Genomic DNA, 25,025 nt, shown 5'->3' on the forward strand with positions numbered 1-25,025 from the left:
GGACTTGAAAATGCTGTTCACCTGCAATCTTCCTGCAACTTAACAGAGCTTGAACATTTTTTCAAATAAGAATGGGGAGAAATTGCAGTGTCCATATGTTTTAAGCTGACAGAGAGAAACCTGTGCACACAGAGGAAGTCATGGCTTCCAAAGGGGCCTCTAATAAATAGTGACTTGAAAGGGGTAAATACTTATGAGATCAATTATTTAGTGCTTTGTATTTATAATTAATAAGGAGTAGCACTTTGCAGAGATCTGTTTCCATGTATATTAAAGAGTCATTTTCTGTTAATCAGTGTCAAAAATCCGTATTAAATTCATTGTGATTCAATGTTATATAATAATAAAGTTTGAAAACATTCAAGGGGGTGAATACTTTTTGTAGACATTGTATTTCTATTATTCATGTATTCAAGATCAAGCACAATTCTAAGACTGATTAAGGTATTACACAGTTTATATACAGTTCTTGTCTTGTGAAAATTCCTTCTGTTTTGTACATCGTGCTTTTCCAACCTTCACTGGTACAGATAACTCTTTACTTGTCACTCCATCACCCCACTTCTTCATTTAATATTTGGCTCTTGTTTGTCATGTACTGTCTCGGACGTAGCAAGATCAATCCAGCCCGCTGTGATTCACTTGTGGTCTGAGTGAGGCAATTAGGGGAGCTGATCTGACAAGCACTTGAGAGCAACACTCCCCATGCCCGGAGATGAAATAAATCACCTCAGCTTTGTGTAAAAAAAGTCTCCAAGGTGACAAGTGGAACATGAAAGCATCATCAAGAACTGAGTCGTGAGTAAGTAAACCGCAAGGCAAGACTGTTACCAGAGACAAAAGGCTGCACAAAACCTGCTGGTGTGCACTACATTAGATGACTAGAGACTGCAGCTAATTTTACTACTAACCCTATCTTTTTCCTTTAAAACACAAGAAAAGCCAGAACACAGCCAGAACAAGAGCAACCACCACAGAAGGCAAAAAGAAGAGGACACACAGCACTAGCAGGAATGTCTCAAGCAGTCAGATTAACACTAGAATTACCAGAGCCAACGAAAAAACTCGTAAATCCGGCCCACCTTAAATCCTTTCGCACCGCTCCATCAGCCTGTTTTGTCTTGTAAATGTGTCTATAAGCCCAAGCAGCAAGCAGCCTGCTATACCATAAAACCCAATGCCGCAGAACGGGCAAGAAGTTCTCCCAGTTCCTGCCTTGATTGATTATCTGGGAGTGAGCTACCTAGAATTGTAAGGGGAACTAATTTGATGTGTGTTTTGTGTCTACAACAATCTATGTAAACACATCGTTAAAACAGAAAAGTTTTTCATGTTTTAGTAATAAATAACAAAATGTAGGCATGAACTGTATAATGTGTGAAGGCTGATGGCCAAATATCAAATAAACACTTTCACGAAAGGTGCAAGTATAATACGATAGCTTCCATGGTGAGTGGTTAGATCTGCCGATTTATAATCCAGAGGCTGTGAGTTCGAAACCCTCTCCCCCGTAAATTTACCATTTTTGAGTAGTGAGTTACTGTTATTGTTAATATTATACAATAAAAACATACATTTGATTTGTGTCTGTAACAGCCGGTGGAAATTTATAGCACTTGTAAAAGTTATTGTTTGTTTTTCAATTTTTATTCTTTCAGTCATGATCACAATACAATATCCCCACCCCGCTCCAGATAAAATTTAACGTTCAACCCCCCCCCCCCCCGATCTGACTCTAACTAACAGCGCCATTATAAATTCACACCCAATCTGACGCTGTTCGTTTTCATATAATATTGCATTAATGCGATGATGATTTCTGATTGGTATTATTCAGGTCATAAAATGATTTCTTCAAAATGTTACATATATTTGTCTGTTTCTTTTTTGCCCAGTGCTGCATTGACATCATGCACCAGAAGGCGTGAGCTTATTCAGTGCAAGCAGGAACACGCAGGTGACCGGTTGTTTGTGTTATAGCAACGCACATGTACAGTAATCCCTCCTCCATCATGGGGGTTGCGTTCCAGAGCCACCCGTGAAATAAGAAAATCCGCGAAGTAGAAACCATATGTTTATATGGTTATTTTTATATTGTCACGCTTGGGTCACAGATTTGCGCAGAAACACAGGAGGTTGTAGAGAGACAGGAACGTTATTCAAACACTGCAAACAAACATTTGTCTCTTTTTCAAAAGTTTAAACTGTGCTCCATGACAAGACAGAGATGACAGTTCAGTCTCACAATTAAAAGAATGCAAACATATCTTCCTCTTCAAAGGAGCAAACAAATCAATAGGGCTGTTTGGCTTTTAAGTATGCGAAGCACCGCGGCACAAAGCTGTTGAAGGCGGCAGCTCACACCCCCTCCGTCAGGAGCAGATAGAGAGAGATAGAGAGAGACAGATAAAAAAATCAATACGTGCCCTTCGAGCTTTTAAGTATGCGAAGCACCGTGCAGCATGTCCTTTCAGGAAGCAGCTGCACAAAAGATAGCAACGTGAAGATAATCTTTCAGCATTTTTAGACGAGCGTCCGTATCGTCTAGGTGTGCGAACAGCCCCCCTGCTCAATCCCCCTACGTCAGGATCAGAGAAAGTCAGCGCAAGAGACAGAGAAAAGTAAGCTGGGTAGCTTCTCAACCATCTGCCAATAGCGTCCCTTGTATGAAATCAACTGGGCAAACCAACTGAGGAAGCATGTACCAGAAATTAAAAGACCCATTGTCCGCAGAAACCCGCGAAGCAGCGAAAAATCCGCGATATATATTTAAATATGCTTACATATAAAATCCGTGATGGAGTGAAGCCGCGAAAGGCGAAGCGCGATATAGCGAGGGATTACTGTACTGTACAAAGCATGCACGGGGGCCACTGAGAAAAGAAGAGTGCTCTTTGCTCACCTTGCAGAGGAACTTCGTCGTCGCTTCTTACAAGAAAAGGTGATGGATAAAGCAAAAGAGGATGCAACATCAACAAGCTTCTGTTCCAAGACCGCCGCTTCCCCAACCTCTTCAGTGTAATAGTAACCACAGCATAGAGAGAAGTGTGTACATTGCAACAGGTACACATGTCATAAACGTAGAAAGGACGGTCCTTGGGTGTGTGAGAACTGTTAACATTTGAATCTGATGATTGCATATAGCGCGGAACTGACCTCACTACATTATTCTTTCCTCTGCATGTCCTGGAGTACAAAAGAAACAGTATCCTGCACCAAAATGCGGAGACTGCATGGGCAAGATCGAAAAAAAAAAAACCTGTTCACTGATTACAAGAGCAAGAAGGCATGCAAATGAATATGAATAATTTGAATAATATTGCATCAGTGCCACAATGTTTTCCGAAATGTACTATATAGGTCATAAGATGAGTTTTTTATGTCTCTTTTTCTTTGTCAGTGCGGCTTTGACATCATGGACCATAAGGTGCATACTAGTTCAGCGTGAGCAGGAACACTCAATAAAACTGAATAAAAAAATTTCAAGTGACGGTGAGATACGAAGCTGGCAGATTGACCATCGTCTGTGTGTCAGCTTTTATCCCTCCAGACCAGAGAATTTCCAGTTCCATTGTCTCAAAACACCACTCACATCTACAGTTATTCCCAGTTTCAGATAAAAAGTAACCACGTCAGATCTGGGGCATGGGTGGGGGAATGTTGTATCGTGATCGTGACTGAGACAATAAAAGTGAAAAAAAAACCCACTAACTTTTACAAGTGCTATAAATTTACACCGGCTGTTACAGACACAAATCAAATGTATGTTTTTATTATATAATATTAACAATAACAGTAGCTCACTACTCAAAACAGTAAATTTGCGTGGGAGATGGTTTCGAACTCACAACCTCTGGATTATAAGTCGGCAGATCTAACCGCTGCACCTTTTGTGAAAGTGTTTATTTGATATTTGGCCATCAGCCTTCACACATTATACAGTTCATGTCTACATTTTGTCGTTTATTACTAAAACATGAAAAACATTTCTGTTTTAATGATATGTTTACATAGATTGTTGTAGACACAAAACACACATCAAATTATTTCCCCTTACAATTCTGGGTAGCTCACTCCCAGATAATCAATCAAGGTAGGAACTGGGAGAACTTCTTGCCCGTTCTGCGGCAGTGGGGGGATGGTATAGCAGGCTGCTTGGGCTTATTGACACATTTACAAGACAAAAGAGGCTGACAGAGAGGTGGGCCGGATTTACGAGTTTTTTCGTTGGCTCTGGTAATTCTAGTATTAACAAGATTTCTTTTCTCATCGGGGACTTTGGTCCTGGTTTTACAGACAGACAGACAGATACACTGATAGAGTATGTGATCAAGAAGTATTTATGCCCCTTCACTGTCTCACAATGTCACCATGGGCAGGGCTCTTAGCTTAACTGTACTTTTATCATACAAACAGTATAAACAAAACCACTTAATATGCTACACAGGATGGAATGGTCTTAAGTAAAAACTGTTTTATGGATACAAGGGGGCTCCGCCCCCTGCTCGCTTCGCTCGCCTACCCCCAGCGTTGGGTATCCTGAAATACATCAGTCGAGCTCGTTTGTTTTGGAGCCTTGCCCGGGGCATTTCAGACGTGCGTAGTACGCGCCTCCGTTCATTGAGTTTATCCAGGCGGCCTTGCGTTTGTATATCCTGCGTTCATTGATCGTATCCAGGTGGGTCGCGTTCAGTGTTTTGTACAATCCCAAGCAGCACATTATTCCTAACTTCACTTCGCAGTAGTGCCACTCACAATATGGCGGTGACGCCTGCGCCTTCACTACGCAGTAGTGCCACTCACAATATGGCGGTGACGCCTGCGCCTTCCGTATTATGTTGGGTTCCACCATGCTGTGTAGGCGCCTTTGCCTTTCGTACTTTTCCGCGCCTTCTGACGCGCGATGTAGGCGCCTGCACCTTCCGGATCTGCCTCTGCTGTGTGGTATGGACGTTTAACTGTCGTTTTCCTCTGCTTTCATGTTCTGTATCTTGCTGTGCATGTGTTTCGTGCCTAGGTTTTTTTGAAGCTGTTGAATTCCAGTTTTCATTATCTGTAACCTGCTGTCCATGTGTTTGGCCCCGTTCTTTAACCTCTTTATGACGTTTTACTTTGTTTTCTACTCTGTCGTTTATTTCTGACTTCGCTTTATCCTGCTTTTGTTTCAATGACACCTGGTCTGTGGTGATTATATTCTCCCTTTGTCGAGTAATAATTTCCATTTGTTTGCGATACTGTGATCTTTACTGTATTATCAATAATGCATCACTGTAATGTGATCCACCTATGCTGTATAGTTTGGACGTGTGAGGATGACGTACGTTTAATACGAAGTGTCTGCCTGTGTTACTCTGGGGCCCCCCACTGTTAATACGGAGCTCCTTCCGTACTATTATGCGGTGCATTGTGGACCACTGCGGACTCCGTAGTGTGTCCCGTTTCACTTAGTAGCTCGGTCAGTCGAGCTGTTTCTTTTTGGAGCCGTGCCTGCCTGGTTTGCGGCATGTCAGACGGTTCGTAGTCTCTCCCGTTTCGCTCTGGGGAGGGGGGCTTTGTGTGGCGCCTGCGCATGTTCGTAGTCTCTCCCGTTTCACTCTGGGGAGTGGGGCTTTGTGTGGCGCCTGCGCACTATGTCTCCTGCGTCCACGGGCATGTCTCTGCGTCCATATCCAATTTACCATTCTCGGTTAGTAATATGGATTATGGGAAGTCTCTGGACTGAGCTGCTGTCAAGGAGGCCAATCTTGTGACTCAACAAATGGAAAGCCCAGCAGGCTACATTAGTGAGGTTTAGCAACAAAGTCAATGCGACCACATCCTCATTGGCATGAAGGGACTCGTAGTTACGACAAATGTGGGCTGGGGTGAGAATAACAAAAGAAAAACTTGTGAATGGACTGCTACCTTGATACGGACCCCTAGCAAATGAGAGAGATCTGTGTAGGGTAGATCCTCTTTAAATGGTTTTACAAGACAATGTTGTATCTAAAGCACTGAACCTTAAAACCTCAATGCAGCCAGGTCAGTTCCTTCCTCTGATGTGATTTGTAACCCTGAGAAGATCACTTAACTCATTGTGCTTGAAATGTAAAAAAATAACCGCAATAACAATAAGCAATGTAAGTAATTGGATTATACTGTAACCTTGTAAATCACTATGGATAAAGGCATAAAAAACACTTGTAAATCCCTTTAAATGAAAATGAATGCCTATCTTTTTATAATGTGCACAACTTCCATTTCTTTTTGGACTGTAGGTTAGCCATTTTCAAGTCTTTACAAAAGAGTTGAACACAGAACTCTCCATCCACCCTGCATAGAAACACTTCAGTAGAATAGGTGTATAAGGAATAAAAGCAGGAAGCAGTTTTCTTTGTCTTAAACTTATCATTGAAGGTTTTCATTTCTTTTTTCTGATGTTTGCATGGGAAGGTGCTAGTCTCTGATGTGTGCAGATCTCATCCGAGTGGAGATCAAGAAGCTGTCCTGTGTTGTGTGTGCGCTGCGCCATCACAAATAACATGAAGGTCCAGCTGGGTGTACAGATGGATGGCGTGCTGGGTGGTTCTGCTAGGTGCAGCATGTAGTGCGCATCTGGGTGAATATGTGAGGTTGCATGCGCATGCAGTAGTATTAGTTTAAATGTCACAGGGAAAATCAGTGTAAATGAGCCAAACTGAACCAATTTGTTTGTGTAAAAGTTACTAAGAGTATAACAGTGGGCAGTAAACATCAGGGGAAGGGGTCACTGAAATCAAACAGAGTTGAAAACTCTCATGTGTGGAGGTAAAAAGACTGCCATTTGTCTCACTGAACATTATGAGGACTTAAGAGAGCAGGAAAGGAAATCATTTTTTTAAGAGTCTTTTGGACTTTATTATTGTGTGTGCAATCACTTTTTTATTTTTTATAAACCCACTGGTCTTTTTGGACTATGATAATGATTCACTGGATTTTGGTACTGATGACATCTAGATGTTCTGGTCCTGCTAGTCCTAAATGAAAGGACATGGGACATCACACATTAATTTATAAATTGAACTTTTACTTTACATTGTAAATTAAAGGGAAGGCAGGAAATATCCTGGCAAAGATGGGTGAAAGGCATGAGCCAACTCTAGACAGGCTGCCAGTCTATCATTGTGTACACTTATATTTGCACGCAGGCTAATTTACAGTGAACAATTTAATGAACATGCATGCATGTGAGAAGAGGAAGAAACACTGAACAGATACAAAGTCTCCCATAGGGTATATTTTCACAGACTACTCAAGATAAATTACTGCTTAAGTCTGCTCTTGATTTGTATTTGTGTGCAGCCAAGATATACGTTCAAAGACGACATAAAATGAACTCACAAGGATTCAAAAAATGTTTTGGTTTTTCTTGGTACATCTGTAGGTACACAGTGAATGTTGACGTACACTTATGCCTCACATTCACTTCTGTCCTGTGTTGCCTACTGTGTGGAGAGCTTGTAAGTTCTCCATTTGTTCTTAAGAGCTTCCTCCTAAAGATGTGCAGTCAGACTGATAAAACAACTTGATTTGCACACATAATCTGAGTGCATAGTAGAAGAGAAATCTACCTTTTATAGCTTTTATGTGTAACTTTGGTTTGCTGTTGCCGCTGCACCCTAAAATGGTGACAGCTCAGTCATAAATGAGTTTACTTACCAAAGACTTTAAAACTGTCTTAGTAACTTTCTTATCTTGTATGTCTTTGTAAGCTTAGCTCTCCCTTTATTAGATATTGATTGCTGTTATGAACTGAGCTGTTCATATGCCACGCTTATGGACCCACTACCAAGTGATCACCATTGTTATTTTAAAAGAAAATGCACAGGAAGGTTATGCAAAATTCAAAGGAATGTAACCTTTGCTGATGTTTCCCGGCACCACAGTCCACCATAAACATCTTCATAACCATTGTCATTTTTTACATTGTGTTCTTCTTGGGGAATGTAGCAATGGCAATATGTTAAGTTGGATAGATCAGGCCACTATTTCCTAGCAACTTCTTATATCTTCTACATATTCCAGACTCCCAGTCCTGTTGTGAGATAAAATACCTCTAGCATAACATGGTTCTGCCCCTGGTCTTTTACCAGTAAAACCCAGTCCCATTTATACTTCTGATGGGATGCACCCTGGGAGGACCTAATAACCTGTACAAATTACCTCCTCTCAGTCCAGAGAAGGTCCTTATCACACTGAGTGAGCCCAGTGATGCTATGCAGCATCTTCATCTTGTGTCCTGGCAATGAGAGATGTCAAGAGTGTACCAGACAAGTATGAAGGTGACCCAAGGATCAGTGCTGGTTCCTCTTCTCTTCTCTTTATACACCACCTCACTAGGCTCTATCATGTTTTTTCTGTTTTTTCTTATCAGTTTTATCAAGTACACAATATCTCCTAGAATCTCTGTTCTTCTCACTGAAATACAAACTGAATGAAGGAACACCATCTTAGCTCAAACTGGCAAAAATGGACATCCTTGTTCTCCCAGCTCAACCATCTATTCAGCAACCACTTTCTATTTAGTTCACCTCGTTACCACTAACACCTGCCAAGTCTGCACGCAACCTTAGAGTGGTGATTGATGACCAGCTGTCTTGCACTGACCACGTCACAGTGGTCTCTGGCACTTGCAGATTCACTCTATACAGCATCTGCAAGACAGAGTATGCATCACAAGTCCTGGTTCTGGCTTTGGACTTATCACATCTAGACAGCTGCTGGCAGTAGAGGCATCGTGAGTCACCAAATCAATGCTGATGATTCAAAATACAGTGGCACATCTTGTGCTCAAAAGGCCAAGGTGGGCTCATGACACTCCTCTTTTCAGATCACTACCTTGGCTCCCTGTAGCAGCACATATTAGGTTCAAATCCTTCATGCTTTCCTATAGAGTAGTCAATGGATCAGCACCTCCTCATAATGGAGACAATTGTGAGGTCTTGATACTCCTCCTCTAAAACTCATGTCTGCTGATGAAGAGCATCTAGTGATGACACCTCTGTGTAGCATCAAATCTCAGTAGAGTCTTTTCTTGTGTAGCTCCTAGCTGGTAGAACAAGATTTCCAACTCCATTTGAATTTCTGACTCCTGTTAATGTGCTTAAGGAGCATTTGAAGACACTCTTGTTGCGTGAATTTCTGTCTTACTGAGCATTTTTTGCAATTCTGTACACTTGTTCTCAAACAAGCCCTTAGATTAATGTTTACTTGATTAGGTTGACTTCTTTTATAAGTCCCTATGGATGTAAGTGTCCGATAAGCAACAAAATGTAAATAAGATTTTCTGTCCATATGTAGACTGCCATACCTTTAACAGTTACTTATCATGTAGGATTCTTGCTGTGAGCATAAGTTCAAGTCCTCAGTCCTTGTCTTTTGGAATAAATTAATTCAGAAAATTAATCAATTATATATACGTAAGTGCAAAAAACAGATCCTTCCACTTTCAGTTTATTACAGCAAGGACCGCTGTGCAATTCTTTACTTGGTGGAATCAAACAAAACTCTGAATGACTGATGTAAAAGTTCAGAAGTCTAACCAAGAACTCATATTTCGCTTCTGTGACTTTATATAATGTAGAATGAAAGATGCAGTCTGAAAGTCTGTAATTAAACCTACAGTTATAATTGAAAATGCGGTTGTAGTGCAAAATGACAATATTAACGTTGCTCTTTCTTTTAAAGTAACTACCTAGGATTTTCTTTTCTGGTATATTAACTGTGTTTCTGATAACACTATGAGAACAGCTGCAAAAAAAAAAAAAAAATGGTCAAATTAACATAATTCTTTTGAAAGATCAGCCTCTCCCTGGAGGCCATCAGACGCAGTTTCTCAGACGATCAGTCTCTCAGATCTAATTAAATTCAGAGGAATTCAAGTACTGATAGGTGTTATCAGCAGCTGTCACTTTGCAGATCTGAAACGGCATCTTTACAAAGCTTTGTCATAAAATCAATACAATCTTTTTATTAGTATTATTATGCTTATAATTCATCAGCTGTCACTAGTGGGGTGAGCGCTTCAGAATTCCGAGTGATCTGTTAGTATACCTTTTTACTTCATCTGTTCATAGAGTAAAACAGTATGTGACAAGTATGGCCGCCAAGTCCCAGTGCCTTAAATATTAAGTCTCTTAAGTACATGGGGATCGAGCATAGTGCACACAACCTCACACCTGTAAATGGTGCAGTCTTGCTTTCCATTACGAAATCAGCATTTTAATTATTTCATATAACTAAAGAAAACTGTAGAAGGGGAGATGTACTTCTTTAGATGTATTGCTGAAGTGTTAGACTGAGCAGTTGTGGCTAACATGTTAACTTATTTCTGCTGTAGGACAGACGGGCATTACTCATTTTGGTTAGCTCTGGAACATGAGTCTTTTGCTTAAGAGGTAGCTGCCAGACCCTCTTAACTTTAGCCCAAGTGTCATTTGGAAAGCAATTTGGAAAGTAATTTCTGAGTCTCTTCTGATAAGACTGATCGGTGACAGGCAAATGACATCTAGAGATGTCTCCATGATGCACCATTTAAACACTTGGTTAATCAACAAAGATCCATAACTCCACACTTGGCAATCTTGATGGACAAAACTTTGCAACAATTGTCAAACAATTGCACTTAAGAAACAAATAGCAAACGTTCATGTCCAAATGCCCAATGTCTCCTTCCTTTATAACCCCTGGCAAGTGCCATCTCTGTGCTTTCCATATTTTCTACATGCTCTTGGCTGGCTTGTAACTGCTGCTCCTTAGCAGGACTCCTGTGCTCTCCATATTTTCTACATAATCTTGACTGGCTTGTTACTGCTGCTCCTTAGCAGGACTCCTTTTGCCTAGGGTGTAGTCGAAACAAAAGCTGTAGCGATGCCTTTGTCTCTGAAGTTTAACCTGTTGGGGGACTGTAAGATTAGAAGGCTGTCTGTAACAGAGTTGGACAAGGGTGCCTCAAGTCCAACCTTGCTGAAGGAAAATAAGTTGCACAAGAAAGAGAGACCTTACATACAACAACACTTCCCTCTTGTTGAAGGAGGGATTCAAATGATAACTGACTACCCAGCATGCATAAATGTTATGCTAGCAAACGAATCACTGTGTGCGAAACTTTCAAAACAAACTGCATTACTGCCTGCAACCACAAGGTGCAACCAAAGCAATGAAGGAGGAGAAAAAAAACCATGCTGAGCATCCTTCTGTGATTGCTAGAGAAAGCTGACCCAGGATGATGTGGAAAAAGCATTGTCTACACCCAAAGTCAACAGGAACCAAACCATAAGTACACCTACTATGATTCCAAGAATTATTGACTGTAACTCAGTAACTGGACAAATCCAGCTAATGTATTCTGGTTATTGGTATTAATGTAACTAAAAAGCAAAAACCTTTGTGAAGGATAAGTCAATAGCTATTATAAGTTTCTCTTCCTAAATTTAGTAGGAACGTTCAATGCAGCATGACTCTCACACATACACACGCGCACATGCACACACACAGAGACCCTGTGTGGAGGTAAACCAGTGCAGAATAACTGTGAAGAAATCAACACCGTCATCACAGTGCAGGACCTAAAACTTTATAACCGGCTAAAGAACTTATTCACCCCGCCAACGGAAAGACCAATAATCTTTAGATTAGAATTAAAGAAACAGAATTTGCACGTAATGAAATAGAATAAGCCTTTTTCTATTGGAGAGAAAAAGATCATACTAAGTTAGTGAAGATCTATGTCTTCTGTTGTTTGCATATACTCGCATCCATCTTCTATTACCCCTTATGTTATGAATAAATTGTATTAATTGGTTCATTGCAGCAAGCATGTTTGGGTTATTTATTGAAAAATAATTTAACACCTTGTTCAAACCACAGAAAGTGAAAGTTACTTAATGTGGACTGTTGCCAACATTCATAAACTGTGCAGATACCATCATAGTTCTGGTGACCTGACTGTAAGGGGAAAGAGATCTGACTAGAACCTGACTGGAATCCTCCTGTGGGAAATTGAATTGGCTGGACATTGTTAATGAAAGCTTGTGTATATAAGGTTTAACAATTCACATTGCATGCCAGGACGTCCAAGGAACTCCCTCAATGCCTCAGTGGAAAAACTGTGGTAAATAATAGATTAGGTCAAGGATATAAAACCATTTCTAAAGCTTTGAATATTCCCAGGAGCACAGTGGCCTCAACAATTTTGAAATGGAAGAACTTTGGAAATGCCAGGACTCATCCTAGAGTTGGTGCTGCTCGGCAAAACTGCGTAACTTAGAAAGGGAGGTGAACAAGAAACTAATGGTCACTCTAGCCTTTGCTTCAGAAGTCCTCTGCCGAGTTGGGAGAACCTATCGTAAGGACTCCACTCCATCAATCAGGAATATATGAGTAGAGAGGCTAGATGGAAGCAACCCTTGCCAAATGACATTTAAAAGACTCTGAGAGCATGATGAAAACCATTCTCTGGTCTGATCAGAAGAAAACTGAACTGTTTAGCCAGAACCCCTAGAAATTTGATTCTGTTCATCTGGACAAAGTTTTTAAGTGGGAGAAATATTTCGAGACTTATCCAAGTCTCTTCCTCAGTCTCAATTGACTGCAGGTTTCCCCAACCTTATAAACAGTACCTTTGCTTAATCACAGAGACTAGCACCATTGACAAAGGGCCAGTTGATCAGTGATATGCAAATTGTCCACTGATTAGTAGACGTGTGAACCATTCATAGAGGGTTGAGGAATGGCTGCAATCACAGCATTGTAAGATGGCGACAGATGTACCCTTAGGCCCCCTCCTCTGTTCAGAGATGGTCGTTCCTTTTTCACGTAAATGGCCTCCTTGATTCCTCTCTCAAACCAGCGCTCCTCCCTGTCCAGGATGTGCACCTCTTCATCTTTAAAGGAGTGACCACTATCCTGTAGATGTAAATAGACTGCGGAGTCCTGGCCTGATGAGGAAGCTCTTCTGTGTTGTTTTCTCCCACTTAAAAACTTTGTCCAGATGAACAGAATCAAATTTCTAGGATTTCCTTACCTGGATTATTGAGCATGCATCGAGACATGTTTAGCCAGAACTCAAGCAATATGTCTGGTGAGGACAAGGCACTGTGTACATCAACTGCATAATACCATCCCTATGGTGAAGCATGGTGATGACAGCATCAACCGATTGGGTGGGTGCTTCTCAGTGGCAGGGACAGGTAGACTGGTCAGGAACGGGAGAAGGATGAATGCAGTAAAACACAGAGAGGTCCTTGAGGAGAACCTAGTCCAGGGTGCACATGACCAGTGGCAACAGTTCACCTTTAGTTGATTGCTCAGATGTAGCTGGTGTTTTGGATCTCTCATGGTGGCTGCATGGCCTCCAATTAAATTTTCTCTCTCTTATAGCTTCCTCAAAGAGCATGAATGGGGGGGGGGGGGGGGGGGTCTGCCATTTGAGATATTGCTGTCATCTCATTATTTATTTTTAAAAGTAATTTATTATTGATTATCCTCGTATATCCAATAAAAAAGCATCAATAGTATGAAAAAATTAAATTCTAGTTTATGTTTGAGCAAAAAAGTGTAATTTTAAATAACCCTAAGGTGTGTTGCAAAGAACTTCGTTTACCGTATATGAGTCACTGTTCTTTCATGTGTATGACAATTATAACTAACGTAATAAAAAGACCTTGATACAAGATAATAAAATTACATTTTATACAATAGGATAACCTAGATTGTGTCCAGGGTCAGTCCTAGCCTTGCACCTAAGCCTGAACTAAAGAAGGTCAATAAGACAACAAGAAGAATTCTTTTTTTTTTTACCCTGTCCTTTTTTTGAATCATGTAATAATTTATGCTACTAGTTTGAGGAACTTCCAGAATAAAAGAGTCAAGAAGATTAAAATAAGTATTGAAAAAAACATTTTGCTATCCCTAGAGGAGATTTCTTATAAGCAGCCACAGACTACAGTACATAAGGTAGCTGTAGGCAACGCATACTGTATATCGTGTGTCTATACTTAACATGCATACTAATTACCCAAACTTGTGAGCAAAAGTGATGTGGATAAGAGTCCTAATTTGGGATTTCTTTTAAAGCCCTGCAACTGAGGTTGGGTGCATCCAATAAGCAAACAGATGTCCCCCGATCACACTGTGGCTTTGACGTTGTGAATATTTTAACTGGAAACAGGACACAAAGTGCAGGAGGAAACACTGCCTTCACTTAGACATTTAGTAATCTAATTAGCGCTTTCCATTTCCAGATGGAGAAAAGTTAGAAACACGAGTAGGAGGCTTTGCAGTGCAGGCAGAAGGTGAAGCAGACATTTTATTTGGTGAATTTCTTTTAAAGAAAAAGTAAAGTCACTGGTGTTATTTCACTCATGTAAAATATTTCTTGTGATTTTGCTCCCGTAATTACATTTAGGAAGAGTAACCAGAGAAGGGTGAGCCATTAGACAGAAGTGACTGTTTAATACATATTGATTGGTTACTTAAATCTCTTAAACACTAAGTAGCCTGGTAAAGTTCAAAAATGTTTTTAAAAAATCTTTTGCCGCATCATACAGGCAAATTATGCCACACATTGGCACAAACAATGCTTCACTGTCAAGCAACGAGTGTCTACTACATACAAATAGTGATCACAATTGTTACAGTATGTACAGTTTACTTTTAATTTGGCATAAAATGTGGAGTGTGTCATAAACTGTCAGTATAAGAAAAAATTTAAATCATAGTAATTATTCTGTACAAGGAAAACCAAAGTGTTATGCATCAATTGAAAGGTCTTGATGAGAAGATTTCAAACGATGCATTGACCCTTTGCTCCAAATGAGCAACAGTTCGCCACAGGCCAAAAACGGATATAACTTCACAAAACAACATCAAACATATACAAGTGACATATTGGTATTTAAAGCAGGTTCTCCTGATCAAAACAAGCAGAAATACATTACTATGCGATTTAAGAGTCCTTAGAAATTCTCTGTAAATCAGCAGTAGGATGGACTTGCTTGGTACTAACCTTCTGACGCTTCTGAGGGTGGCTCTTGCTCACCGGGCCATACCATCTCAGACTTCACACCATTGGATAGCTGAGACTGTGACATTTCCAATGGCACTTTACATGGCCATGTTTGAACAAAAAGAGTAGCCTAGGCTTGCATAATGAAGTTCCCGTCTCATTGTGTGAATCTAAGTTTTCGTGTGTTTTTGCATGTAATTTAACAACAGGGAATGTATACAAGTTATAGATCAACATTTACAGCAGATCCTCCTGAACAAAACAACCCCACCACATTTTTCTGCAGTGGACCAGTTGTGAGTTATTCTCCATAAAATATAGCTGGCCACGACAGACTAGCACCAACCATCTGCCATTTATGAATGGGTGGCTCTGGCTCAATGGGTGATGCCATCACATGTTTCATACCATTTCATAGCTGCAAACGTTTCCAAAGATAGGTAACATGCCCATGTCTGAAAAAAGGACAGAGCCAAAGGTGAGCAAAATAAATGAAGATGTGTGATTTTGTGTGTGTGCTTGTACATATATGATAAATGTGTGTGTGTATGTGAGAAATTATTATATTTTATATAAATATTTTATCTTATTTTATATACATTTTGTATTATTCATATTAATATTTGGGACATCCCTGCCTGGAAAGATTTGGGAGGTGGGAGGGGTGCCCATGGTGCCAAATAATGTAACTACAGTATTTATTTCTTTGTGTTACCAACATGAAACTTTAGACAGGTACAATTGACATGTCTGGGAACACCTCAGAGGTGAAAAAACTGACCTTACATTGCTTGTACATGAGATAAACTGTACCAGAAAACAGAAATTAAAAGAAAAAAAATCACTGTGTCCGCCTTTGTTTTTTTGCTGTTTTTAGCAGCAGTTTCTAAGTAAAGGAATGTTTAAATTTGACACAAGCACTAATTCTATCACACTTGAGAAGTTATCTGTCAGATTTAGATGAAAAATTAACTGTCCTTCCATTATTTTTGACTAATAAGGCTTTATTTTAGAGTTCTCCCCTCAGGCGGAAAAAAAATGCCCTAAGGGTGTAAAAGGACATGTCAAGGACATCAAGATAATACTCATTTCAGTCTATTGTCATACAGAGCTCTTCACTGGAGAGTGTACATGCATTTAGTAATACAGAACAGTAGCATTACCATGCAACATTTGCATACATTAATATACATCTTCTTCTTCTTCTTTTGGCTGCTCCCGTTAGGGGTTGCCAAAGCGGATCATCTTCTTCCATATCTTTCTGTCCTCTGCATCTTGTTCTGTTACACCTATCACCTGCATGTCCTCTCTCACCACATCCATAAACCTTTGCTTAGGCCTTCCTCTTTTTCTCTTCCCTGGAAGCTCTATTCTTAGCATCCTTCTCCCAATATACTCAGCATCTCTACCCTGCACATGTCCAAACCAATGCAATCTCACCTCTCTGACTTTGCTTCCCAACCGTCCAACTTGAGCTGACCCTCTAATGTACTCATTTGTCATCCTATCCATCCTCGTCACACCCAATGCAAATCTTAGCATCTTTAACTCTGCTACCTCCAGCTCTGTCTCCTGCTTTCTGGTCAATGCCACCATCTCCAACCCATATAACATAGCTGATCTCACTGCTGTCACTCTTGCTGATACCCGTCTGTCACAAATACTCCTGACACTCTTCTCCACCCATTCCACCCTGCCTGCACTCTCTTTTTCACCTTTCTTCCACAATCCCCATTACTCTGTACTGTTGATCCCAAGTATTTAAACTCACCCACCTTTTCCAACTCTACTCCCTGCATCCTCACCATTCCACTGACCTCCCTCTCATTTACACACATGTATTCTGTCTTTTCCCTACTGACCTTCATTCCTCTCCTCTCTAGAGCATATCTCCACCTCTCCAGGGTCTCCTCAACCTGCTCTCTACTATCGCTACAGATCACAATGTCATCAGCAAACATCATAGTCCACGGGGTCTCCTGTCTAATCTCGTCTGTCAACCTGTCCATCACCATTGCAAATAAGAAAGGGCTCAGAGCCGATCCCTGATGTAATCCCACCTCCACCTTGAATGCATCCATCACTCCTACCGCAGACCTCACCACAGTCACACTTCCCTCGTACATTTCCTCTACAACTCTTATATACTTCTCTGCTACTCCCGACTTCCTCATACAATACCACAACTCCTCTTGAGGCACCCTATCATATACTTTCTCCAGGTCCACAAAGACACAATGCAACTCCTTCTGACCTTCTCTATACTTCTCCATCAACATCCTCAGATCAAACATTGAATCTGTGGTGCTCTTTCTTGGCATGAAACTATACTGCTGATCACTAATCATCACCTCACTTCTTAACCTAGCTTCCACTACTCTTTCCCATAACTTCATGCTGTGTTTCATCAATTTTATCCCTCTGTATTTACTATAGTCCTGCACATCCCCCTTATTCTTAAATATCGGCACCAGTAAACTTCTTCTCCACTCCTCAGGCATCCTCTCACTTTCCAAGATTCCATTAAACAATCTGGTTAAAAACTCCACTGCCATCTCTCCTAAACATCTCCATGCTTCCACAGGTATGTCATCTGGACCAACGGCTTTTCCATTCTTCACCCTCTTCATAGCTGTCCTTACTTCCTCCTTGCTAATCCGTTGCACTTCCTCATTCATTATTTCCACACCATCCAACCTCTTCTCTCTCTCATTCTCTTCATTCATAAGCCTCTCAAAGTACTCTTTCCATCTGCTCAACACTCTCCTTGATTATGAGTATGTTTCCATCTTTATCCTTTATCACCCTAACCTGCTGCACATCTTTCCCAGCTCGGTCCCTCTGTCTAGCCAATTGGTACAGGTCATTTTCTCCCTGTTTAGTGTCCAACCTCTCATACAACTCATCATACACTTTTTATTTAGCCTTCACCACCTCTCTCCTCACCTTGCGTCTTATCTCCTTGTACTCTTGTCTACTTTCTGCATCTCTCTGACTATCCCACTTCTTCTTTGGCATTCCTCTTCCTCTGTATACTCTCCTGTACTTCCCCATTCCACCACCAGGTTTCCTTTTCCTCCTTCCTCTGTCCAGATGTCACGCCGAGCACCCTTCTTGCTGTCACCCTTACTACATCTGCTGTAGTTTCCCAGCTGTCTGGTAATTCTTCACTGCCACCCAGTGCCTGTCTCACCTTCTCCCTAAAATCAACCTTGCAGTCTTCCTTTTTCAACTTCCACCATTTGATCCTTGGCTCTGCCCTTACTCTCTTCCTCTTCTTGATCTCCAACGTCATCCTACAGACCACCATCCTATGCTGCTTAACTACAATTTCCCCTGCCACCACTTTTCAGTCTTCAATCTCCTTCAGATTTACTCATCTGCATAGGATGTAGTCTACCTGTGTGCATCTTCCTCCACTCTTGTACATCACCCTATGTTCCTTCCTCTTCTTAAAATATGTATTCACCACAGCCATGTCCATCCTTTTGGCAAAATCCACTATCCTCTGACCTTCTTCATTCCTCTCCTTGACACCATACCTACCCATCACCTCCTTGTCTCCACTGTTCCCTTCACCAACATGTCCATTGAATTCCACTCCAATCACCACTTTCTGTCCCTTGGGTACACTGTTCATCACTTCATCCAACTCATTCCAAAAATCTTCTTTCTCATCCATTGCACACCCAACTTGTGGTGCATTTGCACTAACAACATTCATCAAAACACCTCCAATTTCCAACTTCATAATCATTACTCTGCCTGACACTCTTTTCACCTCCAAAACACTCTTGACATAATGTTCCTTCAGAATAACCCCTACTCCATTTCTCCTCCTATCCACACCATGATAGAACAATTTGAATCCACCCCCGATCCACCTGGCCTTACTCCCCTTGCATTTAGTCTCTTGCACGCACAACATATCAACCTTCCTTCTCTCCATCATATCGGCTAACTCTCCCGCCTTACCAGTCATACTGCCAACATTCAAAGTTCCTACCCTCAGTTCCACTCTCTTTACCTTCCTCTTCTCCTCCTGCCTCTGGACACGCCTCCCCGATCTTCTTCGGCCAACAGTAGCCCAATTTCCTTCCAGCACCCTGTTGACTAACAGTACTGGTGGCGGTTGTTGTTAACCCGGGGCTCGACTGATCCAGTATGGAAATTTGTATTGTTGTTGATATTGATTTGACAAAATTTTACACCGGATGCCCTTCCTGAAGTAACCCTCCCCATTTATCCGGGCTTGGGACAGGCACGAAGAAACACACTGGTTTGTGCATCCCCTGTGACTAGGTATACATCTGTTTAAGAGAAATGTAATAAAGAAATCTTTACACTTGGTTAATCTGTAATTAAAAAAAAAATATTCATCCATCCATTCTCTAGCTTGTTTATTCACATCACAGTCATGGGGAGCCAGTGACCATTCTAAAGGCTTTGTGTGTAAAGCAGAAACCAGCTCTGCATGGATTACTAGTCCATCTTGAGTAGTGTTGGATCAGTACTGAACTTTTGACTTTGGTATTGATACTAGCTTTTGGACCTCTGTACCAGTACCAAATCTGTTTCAAAGCAAATGACAGATAACTCTAACCCTTCCAGCCCTATCTTACTCTGTCCTCCGCCATCACACTGTACTACTGCACTCCACTTCTCTCTTGAAGCATGAAGTGTATGTAAAGTCTTGATCATGGTGAAGCAGAGTACACCATGAGGTATTGATCGCACTGAAGAGTAAATAATAGATAACTCCATACTCCCAACCCCATCTTAATCTGTCCAGCATTTCTTGGTGCACCAAGCCATCACACTGTACTTCACATCACTTCTCTCTTGAGGCATCCAGTCTGCGTGAAGGGTCCCCCGTGAGGTCTTAATCGCATTGAAGATGGGGATGGTGGTTTTCCATGAAGTCTAGAACATGACAAACAATGGGGTTAGCAGATTCCACTGTCAAGTCTTGCTCAGGTCAAAGCACATTTTTCACTTTGTAATCTACCATCTGTTGAACAGAGAGGGTAGAAACAAACATTTACTTCTGGTACCAAAAATACAGAAATGTTGTACCGTACTGTTTTATAAATTGGGTTTTTCGGTACTTTTCAGTATGGGTATACCTCGCAACCCCTAATCTCAGGTAATTGAAATCATATTAAATAAAGGTCTGAACTACCTGTCAATATCAGTATCAAGTTAGACCCATTTTTACTATTGCAATAGTCTGAATATAACAAGAGAATAGAACCAAAAAGGTGCTAAAAGTATGGCATAGGGATGCTGACCTATGCCAACATTGAAATGTCCAAGTACAAGTAGCTGATGGCCCATCTCTACTTCAATAGCATATCCCACACATTCTGAACTAGACAGAGATCTAGGGGTTGCATTTCCTGAATTCACCATGATTTTCTTGGATCCATTTAATTTCTTTTGTAGTGACATAGAAAAATATCCTACCTGAAAATCCTATCCACAGATAATTTACCTGCTGCCATGAAAGTGTAGATCTCAATCAATGATTGTGATCAGAAATCATGTACCACTAAAATATTGATCCATTTATTTCAAGGTACACAATATGGGAATTTTAAATATGTCAGGAATATGTTAATAACAGTTTCCAACATCTAGTTATTATTATTTTTGATTATTAGTTTTTTATCATTAGTTCACTGATTTGGTCAACTCTTTCTTCCAAGCACAGCCATTTTCTATGCTTATTTTCCTATGCACTGCCATATTTTTTCCTCACATGCTGTATATATGCTCTCACTCTCACCTCGAAGTACTGCACCCTCCACACATCCTTCTGCTGATACCAGCATAGGAGAGACATCCCCACCCATAATTACAACAGCGCAAGTGAGCAGAGAGCTGAGGAGACTTCGTGCCAGTAAAGCAGCGGGTCCAGATGGAGTATCGCCACGACTGCTGAAGGTCTGTGCATCGGAGCTGGGGGGTCCTCTACAGCGCATCTTCAACCTGAGCCTGGAACAGGGGAAAGTCCCGAGGCTTTGGAAAACATCTTGTATCACCCCAGTCCCAAAGGTATCACATCCTAGTGAGCTGAATGACTTTCGGCCTGTTGCTCTGACATCACATGTGATGAAGACCATGGAGAGGCTGCTGCTTCACCACCTTAGGCCACAGGTTCAACACGCCCTCAACCCTCTGCAATTTGCATATCAGGAGAAGGTGGGAGCGGAGGATGCCATCATCTATATGCTACACCGATCCCTCTCTCACTTGGACAGAGGCAGTGGTGCTGTAAGAATTATGTTTCTAGACTTCTCTAGTGCCTTCAACACAATCCAACCTCTTCTCCTTAGGGACAAGCTGACAGAGATGGGATTAGATTCATACCTAGTGGCATGGATCGTGGACTATCTTAAAGACAGACCTCAGTATGTGTGTCTTGGGAACTGCACGTCTGACATTGTGGTCAGCAACACAGGAGCGCCACAAGGGACTGTACTTTCTCCGGTCCTGTTCACCCTATATACATCGGACTTCCAATACAACTCGGAGTCCTGCCATGTGCAAAAGTTCGCTGATGACACTGCTATCATGGGCTGCATCAGGAATGGGCTGGAGGAGGAGTATAGGGACCTAATCAATGACTTTGTTAAATGGTGCGACTCAAACCACCTACAACTGAACACCAGCAAAACCAAGGAGCTGGTGGTGGATTTTAGGAGGCCCAGACCCCTCATAGACCCCGTGATCATCAAAGGTGACTGTGTGCAGATGGTGCAGACCTATAAATATCTGGGAGTGCAGCTGGATGATAAATTAGACTGGACTGCCAATACTGATGCGCTGTGCAAGAAAGGACAGAACTGGCTATACTTCCTTAGAAGGCTGGCATCCTTCAACATCTGCAATAAGATGCTGCAGATGTTCTATCAGACAGTTGTGGCAAGCGCCCTCTTCTACGCGGTGGTGTGCTGGGGAGGCAGCATTAAGAGGAAAGACGCCTCACGCCTGGACAAACTGGTGAGGAAGGCACGCTCTATTGTTGGCATGGAGCTGGACAGTTTAACATCTGTGGCAGAGCGAAGGGCGCTCAGCAGGCTCCTATCAATTATGGAGAATCCACTGCATCCACTAAACAGTGTCATCTCCAGACAGAAGAGCAGCTTCAGCGACAGACTGCTGTCACTGTCCTGCTCCACTGACAGATTGAGGAGATCGTTCCTCCCCCAAACTATGCGACTCTTCAATTCCACCCGGGGGGGGGGGGGGGGGTAAACGTTAACATTTAACATTATACAAAGTTATTGTCTGTTTTTCACCTGCATTATTATCATTCTTTAATTTAATATTATTTATTGTATCAGTATGCTGCTGCTGGTGAATGTGAATTTCCCATTGGGATTAATAAAGTATCTATCTATCTATCTATCTATCTATCTATCTATCTATCTATCTATCTATCTATCTATCTATCTATCTATCTATCTATCTATCTATCTATCTATCTATCTATCTATCTATCTATCTATCTATCTATCTATTACTTTGAAATTGAATTTCACATTGCATGACGTAATATTATGAATGTCTACAAGATGGTCTCACATACAAAACATAGAACAAACTACAAATAAATAAGGGAAAAACCTTGCATTACATTTCTGCATGAGCAAACTGATAATTTAGGTCAAAGAATCTGGTTTTGACTTTAGTTTAATTTTAATGTCAACTTTGTTTTTTTTGCCGTCAACTGGCCAACAATCAAATGACCTGTGTGTACTGACCATTTTTTGAATAAACCCTTAAAGAAAGTCTGCATTGATTTCTGCACATTTCTTATAAGCAAACTATCTGACAGGATATGTTATTCTCTTTCAAACTCTACAAGATGTGCCCCAGACAAAAAAATAATTAGGATATCCCTCTCAAGTGAAATTAAATTAAGTCCAATTAAAAATGACCACCGTCAATGAGATATGTCAAGCACATAAGCTACATAAAAGGTCAGTAGTCAAATTTAAACTTTATGGAATTGTGAAAATGATAATACCATTAACCTTTTCATTCCGATGTATGAAAGCATGTTAATAAGAATACCTTGCAAAGCATCAACTATGCAGTCAGCTCCATGGTCCCCAGTGCAACTAGCCCACCCACTCTGCATACAGTTGCACTGCAGCCCCTCATCTTCACACCACCAGTCTCCTTTGTTAAAGCCGATGTCACATTACACGACGTCTAAGTGTAGTGCATGTGAGACTTGCCGACTGCAATTGCTGATCTTGTCGTTGGACCATGTCAATTTATTAAACTGAAAATTGCTGGACATGTTGCATTTAGCAACTGTCTGCCAAACTTTAAGCACAATCAGGCCAATAACATGCTGTGACAGCCAGTAACATGCTGCCAGATGGAGTGGGTGGTATAAAAAGGGTTAGCAAATGCACCGAGTTGAGACACAATCTCAGCCCCTTCTCTTTTTTCCATTCTGTCTTGGTATGTAAAACACAAGACGTCAGACAGACAAACTTTGTCTTGTGTTTGTGGGGTCCAAAATACCCATGTTCCTTATTCTTGTCTTTGCTTGAGCAATGATGCATGCCTCTACGACAAAAGACAAAATCAAACCTGTTTGATTTAGTCAGGACAAGTCACAGGCTAGTTGCAGTGAATTTCTGGGTATTTCAGACTATGGGACTAAATTTCACAATTGCGCACTGCAGACTGCATCAGAAATGCTAAGATTATGTAAACAAAGTCTACGACTGAAAATTGCTGAAAAAGCCATATAAAGTGGCATGGCCTTTAGACTGATGCCACAGTTTATTTCCTGCTTTTGACCCTTGTGAGGAAACGCCTCACAATGTGATACTATAAAAGCACTTTTCCTTGTTTGTATTTAAATTCTTTGCAGGCACTGTTGTGATAATAACAAAAAAATGTCTCCTGTTCAGTTATTGGTTCGTTACGTGGGTGCAGATTTGGATTCTCTTTGGATACAGAGAGAGAAAGCATGTTACACATTTCTTTCTTTCTTTAATGTAAGGCCTGATTGACTAGAGCCCGTAAAAAGAGATTGATTTTTTTAATGGTGCGTGCTATGGGGTGGATGGATTTTTTTAGTTATAGCCTTTTTTTTTATTTATTGAATTTATTAAAAGCATATAAAATTCCATACAATTGAGTCAAACTTAACAAAACTAAAATCAAATCAACCCCCACCCATGAGAAAGAGAGGAAGGCCAACAACCAGAGCAAAACTGTTAAGAGTAGTAAAGAGAGAAAGGAGTCTTTTCCCAGAATATACAGTAAATTCTTATTCTAAAATGTTATTGATTAGGTCCTGCCAGGTTTTTTTTTAATCTTATTTATTTATTGCAGTGCTTGTGTGTTTTTTTTATATTGTCTCTGGGGAACTTTGCTCAATAAATACGTCTCTTTACTTATTATATCTGTCCTGTCTGCCTCTTTTATTGATCCACTGACTCGTGGTCCTGATACTTTTTGCCCTCAAGTTCCTCCTAGAGCCTAAAGTAAGGACATCGAGGTGTGACAACACTCAGTCCATTCCTTGATTGTCTTTGTTTCCTGATCCATCTCTTCAACACCTCATCTTGCTAGAGCTATGCAATTAGATTTACCGCTTTAAGTAACATGACTACAAATAAAAAATATATATAATAAAAACAAAATATATCACCTCCTACATGAAATCCAAATTAGCTTACTTCCCCTCAATGTTTAATCGATAAATCACTTATAAGTAGTTTAACAAATGAAATGTGGAACCTAATAAATCCGCTTTTGAGAAACACTTGATCATATAACCATATAGTGCATTCAGAAAAGTATTAGATCTCTTTACGTTTTTCACATTTTCTTATGTTGGAGCCTTATGCTTAAAATCAGTTAATTTCTTATCTTGATAAAGCAATAGTCAGTGCCTCAGAACAACAAGGTTAAAACAGGATATTAGAAATTTTTGCAGATTTATTTACTCTATATATATAAAATC

This window comes from Erpetoichthys calabaricus, chromosome 9, assembly GCF_900747795.2.
Source record: "Erpetoichthys calabaricus chromosome 9, fErpCal1.3, whole genome shotgun sequence".
NCBI classification, from domain to species: Eukaryota; Metazoa; Chordata; class Cladistia; order Polypteriformes; family Polypteridae; genus Erpetoichthys; species Erpetoichthys calabaricus.